The sequence below is a fragment of the Onychomys torridus genome, chromosome 15 (genome assembly GCF_903995425.1).
Source record: "Onychomys torridus chromosome 15, mOncTor1.1, whole genome shotgun sequence".
In the NCBI taxonomy this organism is placed as follows: domain Eukaryota; kingdom Metazoa; phylum Chordata; class Mammalia; order Rodentia; family Cricetidae; genus Onychomys; species Onychomys torridus.
The window spans coordinates 46,505,771-46,514,823 of NC_050457.1; the positions used below are offsets into that span (position 1 = coordinate 46,505,771).

The window sequence follows — 9,053 nt, forward strand, 5'->3', positions numbered from 1 at the left end:
AGTTGATGTTTCTTGTCACAATCCCTGTGAGGTCGGAACTCATAGGAGGAAGTGACACTGAAAGACATTCCTTGTTAACAATGGCAGAGCCACACAGCACAACTCTGGTTGTAACCAACGCCAGGACTGGGGGCTTTCTTCTATACAAAGTTCAGAGAGCTGAACTGTTACCCCCAGGGACATCTTGAATGTCATGAAGCTTAAGGACAGGCCTTCTTAGCAGGCTGCTAAATCCAGCTGGACTGAAGGATCCTGCTCCCATTTGATGAATTGAGAGTAGGAGGAGAGAAGGGAATGAATTTCAAGCCTGCAGCCCCTATATAATGACCCAGAGACATGTAACAGTATCTACCATGTTGTGAAGTTTGTTCAGTCCCCAAGGAGAGTCTCACTCATGTTCATTACATAATCCTGGAAGTTCTGCCACGCAAACTCTTTCGAAAAGTTTCCTAGTACAGATGGAGAAACTGAGGCCCAGCTACATAATTTCAACAGTAAAACTGGACTAGACTCAGGTTTTCCAATCCTCATTTCTGAGTCTTACAGTTGTACAATGGAGATTTCATACACCACACTGTACATGTGCTAAAAGTTAGCTTCATTTTTCAGGCTGGGAGACCTTCCTGCGGAGGGTTTAATGTGAAGACCAGAGGTCAAAAACATCAATTTGAGAGCCAGATCTACTTTTCAGAAATGTTTTCCCCACTCTCAATTTTTCAAGTGTTTGAAAAATTTGAACTTGTCAACGTATTTTACGATAAGAATTTTCACAAGCAAATCCAGATTTCTGGCTTTTCTCAAAAAATTCCATAATCAAAACACACTGGAACCATCTTCATACATGACACTGATTGCTTAGAGCAGGTGGGGTAACGGGCTCTTACAAGACACTGAGAAAATGCACAGGCATGTTGTGAACTACTCGGTGACATTTGGGACCTTGAGAACATCCACTGTGGCATTACTTACACCACTGGCAATGGCCAACGTCATGAATCTGCCCTTGTTTCCTCTTCTTTTCCCTCCTCTTCCTCTTCGCATTCTCCCCACCCACCATCCTTCCTCCTGCCCTCTTCTTTCTTGCCGGCCATCATTTTCTTTTGGTTTTCCACAGTGCCACTTTACTGGTATGCCACTTGGCTGGAGCTGTGGACAATCAACACTGTTTAGAAACACGCTGTTCCAGTCTTTTTCTTCATTGGCCATCTGAAGGCAAGATGGGCCACCAGCAGCTATACTGGAGTCACCAACACAAGTTCACCCGGGGTTCTCGCTCTTGCTGAGTCTGCTCTAATCACCCCAGTCTGATCTAAAAGTGTGGGCTGAATATGTGAAATAAGTGTTTCTGTCAGTACGTGAAGGACATAGGCTTCATTAAGTTGGACTAAGAGACCTTGGATTATTCAAGACTGTCTACCCAGTGAAACCGATCATGCTAGACTTTGTACATAAAGAATTAAAAAAAAGTGAAGATGGAAAAAAGAAAAGAAAAACACTGTCCTTAGGGCCATTTTTGCCCCTTTAACTTCCTATCTAGACAGGAAACTAAGCTGGTGTCTCATAGTATGGACCAGGAATATAAATGGTAGTCTCTCTGAAACAAACTTGAATATTGTTATTGAACAAGACAAAGGAATTACTCATCGTAAGATTTTTTTCTAATTCATTTAAAAACATGTTTATTCCAAGTACAATACAACTGACCAAACTGAAAAGGTAAACTCAAGGAATTATTAAAAAGTGAACATGATTCAGCAATATCCACATATTGACAATGTGTTCAAAATCCCTCTGTAATGTTCAACCTGCCCATCACTACCCTGCTCCTCTTCTCAAAGGTAACTGATCACCAGATTCAGTTTTAGCTGTCTACAGATGAACTTTTCATAAATTGAATATAGAGTGTATAACCTTTATCTTTTTAATTATCTATTTAATTTTATGAGCATGTGGGTGTGGCTGGGTATACACATACATACCATGTACATGTAGAGAATACTGAGATCAGAAGATGGGGTAAATCCTCTGAGTTATAGAGACTTAGAGATAGTTGTGAGCCACCATGTGGGTCTTAGAAACTGAACCTGTGTTGTCTGCATGAGCAGTAAGTATATAATTTTTAATATCTGGCTTTTAAAAAATAATAATTTTTATTTATTTGTTGAAATTCGAATGCATTTGTACAATGCATTTTGATTCTACCTGTCCACCATCGTCTTCTTCTAACTCTCTCTGTAGTCTTCAGCCCATTTCCCTCCCAGTCTCATGTCTGCTCTTTTTCTTTGTTACTAATAACTACTCCATGAGTCTCATTAGTGTTTCCCATATATGCATAGCTGTGGGGCTACCCATGGAGGCATGGGACCTACCACTGTCCACGTCTACAAAGGAGAATGACTCTCCCTTATCCAGAAACTCCCAACTGCCAATGGCTGCTTTGCCAAGGGTGGAGTCTTGAGTCCCCTTCCCCATTCATGCTGGAATTTTCACTGGTTTAATCTTGAGCAGGTAACCACAACTAGTGGGAGTTGATGCATTCAAAGCCACATTATACCCATAAGTCAGCACTTCATGGTTCTCCTCCTTATCTGCTAGGTTGGCTTCTTTCATTTAACTTTGTATTTATAGATCCATCCCTGTTTAGAACAGTTGAATGCAACATTTCTTTCTATGAATATTCCACAATTTATCTACTCATTTTGTTTCCAAATCCGAGTTTTCTTTCTTTGGGGGTTTTTCCCATAAAAGAGCTTGAGAGCAAATTTTGCCTGCTGACAATCTATGTTGGGAATGTTTTCCCAGACACCAGGAGAGCAGAGCAGAGAGAGTGATGTGGAAGAGAAGCAAAGATAGAATGTGGACATGTGGCTATCAGCATTTTGTCAGGGGATTAGGAAATGCATTTCAGAATGGTCTATCAGGGAGAACAAGGGATGGAAACATTTATCCATTGTCTATCTGTTCCTGTCCCTCAGTGGTCAAGCACACTGCTACAAGCATAGACTATCCAGGGTGCTTGAGTTTTCCTGAAGAATTCTAAATTCAGGAAGCTGTACTGCAGGAAGTAAGTTGTTAGAGCAAAGGTGAGCCCTAAAGGGTTTTAAAACCGTTCAAGAGAAACACCAGTGCCTTGACATTTTTGAATAGTGTGATAGTTTGTAGCCAGACACTTTTCCCTGTCCTGCCCCAGTCCCATACTCCCACAGCCACTTTTAAAATAATCACTCAGAGGCTTAATATTAATTACAAATGGTTTGGTCTATGGCTCAGGCTTCTTGCTAGCTAGCTCTTTCCTCTTAAATTAACCTATTTCTATTATATGTTTTGCAACATGGTCATGGTGCTACCTGTGTTCCATTACATCTTATGCTTCCCCCAGTCCCCCACAGCACAGCACTCAGCCTGACTAGCTCAGTCAGTAGAGAATGAGACTCTTAATCTCAGGGTCATGGGTTCATGCCCCACATTGGGCACCAATAGTTAGCATTCTTGTATGCATCTCTTGGTGTACATGTCTATATATGTCTGTTAGATGTATTCATAGGAATTAAATCAGTATTTTATAAGGTAGTCACATAGTCAACCTTAGGAGAAACTGTCCGATAGTTTTCTAAAGTGATTGTAGTTTATCTACACTCACACCAGACTCATAGGAAAGTTACAGTTGCTTCAACATTTAATGATGTCAAATACCTTTTTTAAATGATACTTAAAAAATATGGGGGTTGGAGATTTAGCTCAGTGGTAGAGCACTCACCTAACAAGTGCAAGGCCCTGGGTTTGATTCTCAGCTCCAAATATATATATATATAGCAAATTAAATATAACAGCTTTCCTGTTGTTTTTTAAAAAAATAGTTTCAAATGGCAGAAGATTGTTGCCAGGTTGTGTCTTTAGCTGTTGGGTTCACTTAGCCCCACATTGCACATCTGGTTATTTGATTGCTATGTCCCAGACACAGATGCACTCTTGGATTCTGGACTATGGGGGTGAGAACAACAACTTCACACTTGACCCAAGAGGCAATCCAAAGTAAATAGAGAGAAGGGAACAAGACAGTAAAAATTGCCATAATTAACGACATGTCATTTATCAGGCAATCATCCCAAGACTTTGATTAACTTGACTCCCTGTTGTGTTACAGGATCTCTTCCTGTGTGGAATGTCCTTTAGTGAATGTCCCAGGATACTTTACTTTCTCTGTTCAAAGTCTCATGGTCTAGGCTGTCTGCAGTAGAAACAGGAAGAAAGGAGAGATCTCTTGCCAATGTCTGCCCCCCAAATTCCCTTTCTCCTTAGTTCCACCCCAAGATGAACCCCACCTGCCTCCAACGTGACATCTCACAGCAGCCAGATGCTCCCTCCAGAAGTTCTTCGGCTACTATTGTCATGAGAAAAGTTGCTTGCTTTTGGTTAACTTGGCCTGTTCTTCAAGGAACACCTCCTAGGAAAAATATCAACTCTAGAAAACCATGCTCAAGTGTCCATGCCTTCTAACCACCTCTTCTGAAGACAAGTTAGAGGAACAGCAAACAGAAGGAATTCCTACTCCAGAGACCTGTGGCAGCTCCCTAGGTTCCTCTTGCTCTGTGGCCTTCAACTGCCATGCCACTCTTTGGCCACTAGAAGTGAAGGTTCTCCAGCCCACCTGACATCTGACATGGGCAGTTCCTGGCTCACTGTTGCCTCATCCTGCACAGCTAAGCTAGGCCACCCATGCTTTAGCCCACTATGTGCTGTCCTGGGGCAGAGTCCTCCTTCCTAGACAGTGTTCTTTCTTAACTTTGGGCTCAAGGAGAGCAAATGACCCCCACATCTTGCACTGATAAGAATTAGGGGTGTCTTTGGAGTACCACCACGATTTTTACATTTTGTAGATTCTAAACCTATCAACTCAGTTGCTCGTGGGAGATGGACAGTGATGAGTGATGAGGGTGGGTGCTACCTGGCAAAGATTTATCCCCAACCCTGTCTACTGTAAGAACAGCCAGTGTTTACTGCTATGCTTTTGATGTCAACTAACTGAGCACTCTCCAGCTTGTTCACTTAATTCATGTATGGTTTTGAAGCAGCTTCGAGATTTGGCCTGTTTTACACCTATGCCCACAAATCCAGGATTGGGGCATGATGATATGATTGAGGAGGCATCCAAACGTAGGCAGTTGGCTTTTAGAGACCAACCTCTTACAGTCACCAGGTTCCCATGCCTAGGCAGTCACTCAGATGTGGATGCTCATTTCTCAGCAATGTGACTTAATCTGTTTTCTTTGTAATTCTAGCTCCTACATTGTCTTGAAAATGATACTGAGGAATGTGGTGTAGACCCATCCAGATCCTGTATCTGCTCCCCAGGGTCTCCACAGACTGCAATCAGAGCCCTTAGAGTATTTCAAGCTGTCAGATAATACAGAACATAGTCCACATGTGCACTTGAGTTTTCCAGCTTCCGGTCCAGTTCCATCACTTAGCAGATGAGAATTTTTCACAAGGTATTTCAACACCCAAGGTTCAGTCTCTACACCTGAGCCACAGTTAAATGATAATTCTGCTTAATAGAGTTTTTATAGGGCTAGCTAAGCTAAAGAAATGCAAAAACAGTGAAGAGTAAGATGTGCTAGGTGACTTTTATTTGTTATAGAATCTTTGTTTGATTTTTGAAACCTCGAGGTTGGAAAAAACAAAACAGATTCTCTTTGTCTTCTCCAAGTCTTTGCTCACTTCTCTTTCTTCCACTCACTATAAGAGATGCCCATTGTCACCATGTAAGTATAGAGCCCGCAGCAGGGTTGAGTTGGAGAGCGATGTCTTACGTTCTTACCTCTCAGCCTGGGTTTCCACTAATTCATCCTCACGTGGCTTACTCTTTCCTTCTGCGTGGTTTTGGCTTTCAGGTGCTTGGAAGGGAGCTGAGAGATTTAAATGCCTTACATAGAATGGGTTAGGCAACATCCTGAGGCTAAAAGAGCTCACCTTTCCAGAACTAAAGCCAGACAGACACCTGTTTCTGAGCCTCTGCGGTTAGCCCTTTATGGTTTAACCTATCCAGAGTGCACTGTGAGCCACAGAGTACACAGTGAGCCAGCCAGACTCTCCGATAAGGACTTCTGCCCCAGATGGGGAATATTAATGTCCACAAAGGACACGGTGCATTTAATCATAAGAATGTCAGGAAAACATCCCTGAAGAGCTGGCTTCCCTTGCCAGAACTGCCTCTCAGTTCATGTGAGTCACAGAGGTTTTGTGCCTTGGAAATGCATATGACTGAGGTTAAATCTCACACTTCCATTGACACATTGGCTCTTCTTGGGGAACCATCAGAATATGGCCTATCTAGGGAGGCTTCTGAAGATGGCTTCCATCTCAGAAGCCTGACATGAAGTGAAATCACAGGACCTAGGAGACAGATAGGGATTGTGATTCTGAGACCATCACCCTTTCTAGGCTCTGCTGTCCTCTATCCAGGCCACAAACAACCACTGCAGTGGAAAGGCATCCACCCAAGTGAGCAGTTCTGAAAATGGAAGTTTAAAGATTCCCAACAAGTCACACTTCTGGAAAAAAGCCATTCATTCTGTTTGAGCCCGAATATACGGTTCTCCCAGAACAGCTTCCTTTCAGGTAACTGGGAATTCCTAACTTTTCCTCAGTAGCCATCATGACTTCACTAATGTCTGCCCTTCCATCTCCTGCATCCTTGATGCAGCAGGCAAGGCCCAGTGATAACTAAGTACATACAGAAAGTCAAAAGATGGAGATCAAGATGAAGCCCAGTCTCTGGCATCACATCAGCTTACTCAGTAACACCGTCTTTCTCTGCAGAGGTTATGCTGCCATGCTCATAAAGGAGAATGAAAACATCTCGGCCTTGTTCCTTTCAGCAGCTCAGCTCTGCAAGGACGCAGCCAGCCATCTATTTCACCCCACAAGCCTTGCCGTAAATCTGCTTTTAAAAGACATTCTCTTGCAATGTTGTCAATGGCCCTTGCATTAAAAATGAGGAAAATATGGAAACATGCATTAAAATGTTCAGCAACAAATGGCTTCTTTATTGCATAAAAGCTCTCCCATGTCTCAAAGGTGTCAAGAAGTAGAATAATTTATCAAAAATGAGATTATTATTGCTGGGAAAAGCTCTATTTTAATGTCAGTTTTCTTCAAGATTAAACCAGACCATCACGGTCTACTGGGGGTGTTCAGAAATGTGTAAGTCAAGTATTTAAAAGCTTTAAAGTGGGAGATGCATGCTGATCCAGCAGTGTTGGAAAAGACAGAACACACTGTTGTTTTCATATCTGGAGGGTCAGCTCTCGTGTCCACAATGGAAAAGTAAAGATCATAATTTTTCTGTAACCGAGACAGGGGTTTGAAATGCAATGTTGGGATCTCGGGCTGCTGGGTGGCATCCAGTCTCAGGGAAACATTCTGCAAAATAAATATTGTCTTGAGAAAACTTCCCCCTGCTGTCCTTTCTGGCCTTGTTTTGCAAGGAGATGAATGGAGCCCTCAAAGGAAAACTGAAACTCTGGAGTTAAAAAGAGAGCAAATTGTCTTCTGAGTTAGCCAAAAACTAGTTCCGGCTAATATGCAGTGGAGATTTATGGCCAGCTTTCAGAGGCTGAAAATGTGAGCCAACGTGTTTCTCATGAGGATGACACTGAATATGACTAGATATGTTTGTTTGTTTGTTGTTAGCTAGGGGTCATCCCACAAATCACATCACAGGAGACTAAGGGAGCAGAGAGTTGGTCATTACAATGTCATTTACACCAGCTGTTGCAGACCAGTTTTAATAGAGTAGAAAAACCCAAATTAGTGCCATAACCCGTGCAGTCTGAGATCCTAGGGAAGGGAGGGGGGTGCACTTTTCTTTCTTGTGCGTATCCTTTCTTGCTGGCGTGTATATGTATGAAGAAGCACGTACGTGTTTCAGCACACATACACCCGTGTGCATGTGCATGTTGCCAGAGTCAGCCTTCAGAGCTTTTCTCCCTCACTCTCCATTCTGTTTTGTGAGATAGCATCTGGCGGTTCCCTCCCACCCCCGCCGCCCCCCAGAGCTCAGCCACTCAGTTAGTCTGGCTACCCTGCAAACTTCAGGGATCTGCCAGTCTCTGTCTCTGCAACGCTAGGGTGACAAACTCCCGTTGCTGAACCTAGATGTTTTATAAGTGGATTCCAGGGATTGAACTCAGGGCCTCATGCTTGTGTGGCAATCACTTTACTAACAGAACTATCCCCCTAGCCCTGAATTCACTGCTCTATGAACTTTCATGGAAGAAGAATGCAAATGTGATTATTTCATATTTCCTATACTTAATCAAGGCTTTAAAAACATTATTAGCATTGTGGTAACAGAAGGGGGAAAGCCTTGCAAATACCTATCCTTCCTTTCGTATTTTCATTTCTTTATCAATATCCTTTATCCATGTCTTTTTTGCAAATTGCATTTTTCATCCATGTCCTGCTACTCTGCTACAGGGATCTGTGCTTGAAGCCGGAGACTAAAACCATGATATCTGACTTTTCTTTGGGATGGAGGAGGAGGACAAGAGTTGGGTAGCAAAGGGCTCTGGGTTGGAAGCAAGGAGCTGGCAGGGAGGAAGCCTGGCTTGAGGACAAACCCCCTCAGGACTGACTTCTTGGCAGTCTGTCCACTCATCTGTCCTTGGATGTCTGCACTAGAGTTGTAATAACAGTCAACATTTATTAAGCAGCTCATCTGTGCCAGGATCTCTGTATTATCTCCGTTAGTCCTTGCACAATCCAAGAAACAGGCACCACCACCATCTTTTACTGGCGGGATGAGTATCCCCACATGGGTTGCGTTCCCACACCCATATGTCATCGAAGTAACTGATCCAAGTTCTGTCTCACGCCAGAGTTCCACCTCAGACCTCACTGACCCCCTCATCAGCTCCACGAGCTGTAGCTTCCGATTTACTTTTATTTCCTTCTGAAGGCTATCAAGACTTCAGGAACCATGTTGCAAGCATCTTCCCAATTCTTTAGAAACGACTATAGGACAAAGTAGTAGTTCCTGGACCAACGCTCAT

General features: G+C 43.0%; 1 pseudogene; it reads left to right on the plus strand.

The window, feature by feature from the left end:
- The first annotated feature begins 1,217 nt into the window (after positions 1 to 1,217).
- On the plus strand, positions 1,218 to 1,388 carry LOC118596062 (annotated as a pseudogene).
- Positions 1,389 to 9,053: the final 7,665 nt, after the last annotated feature.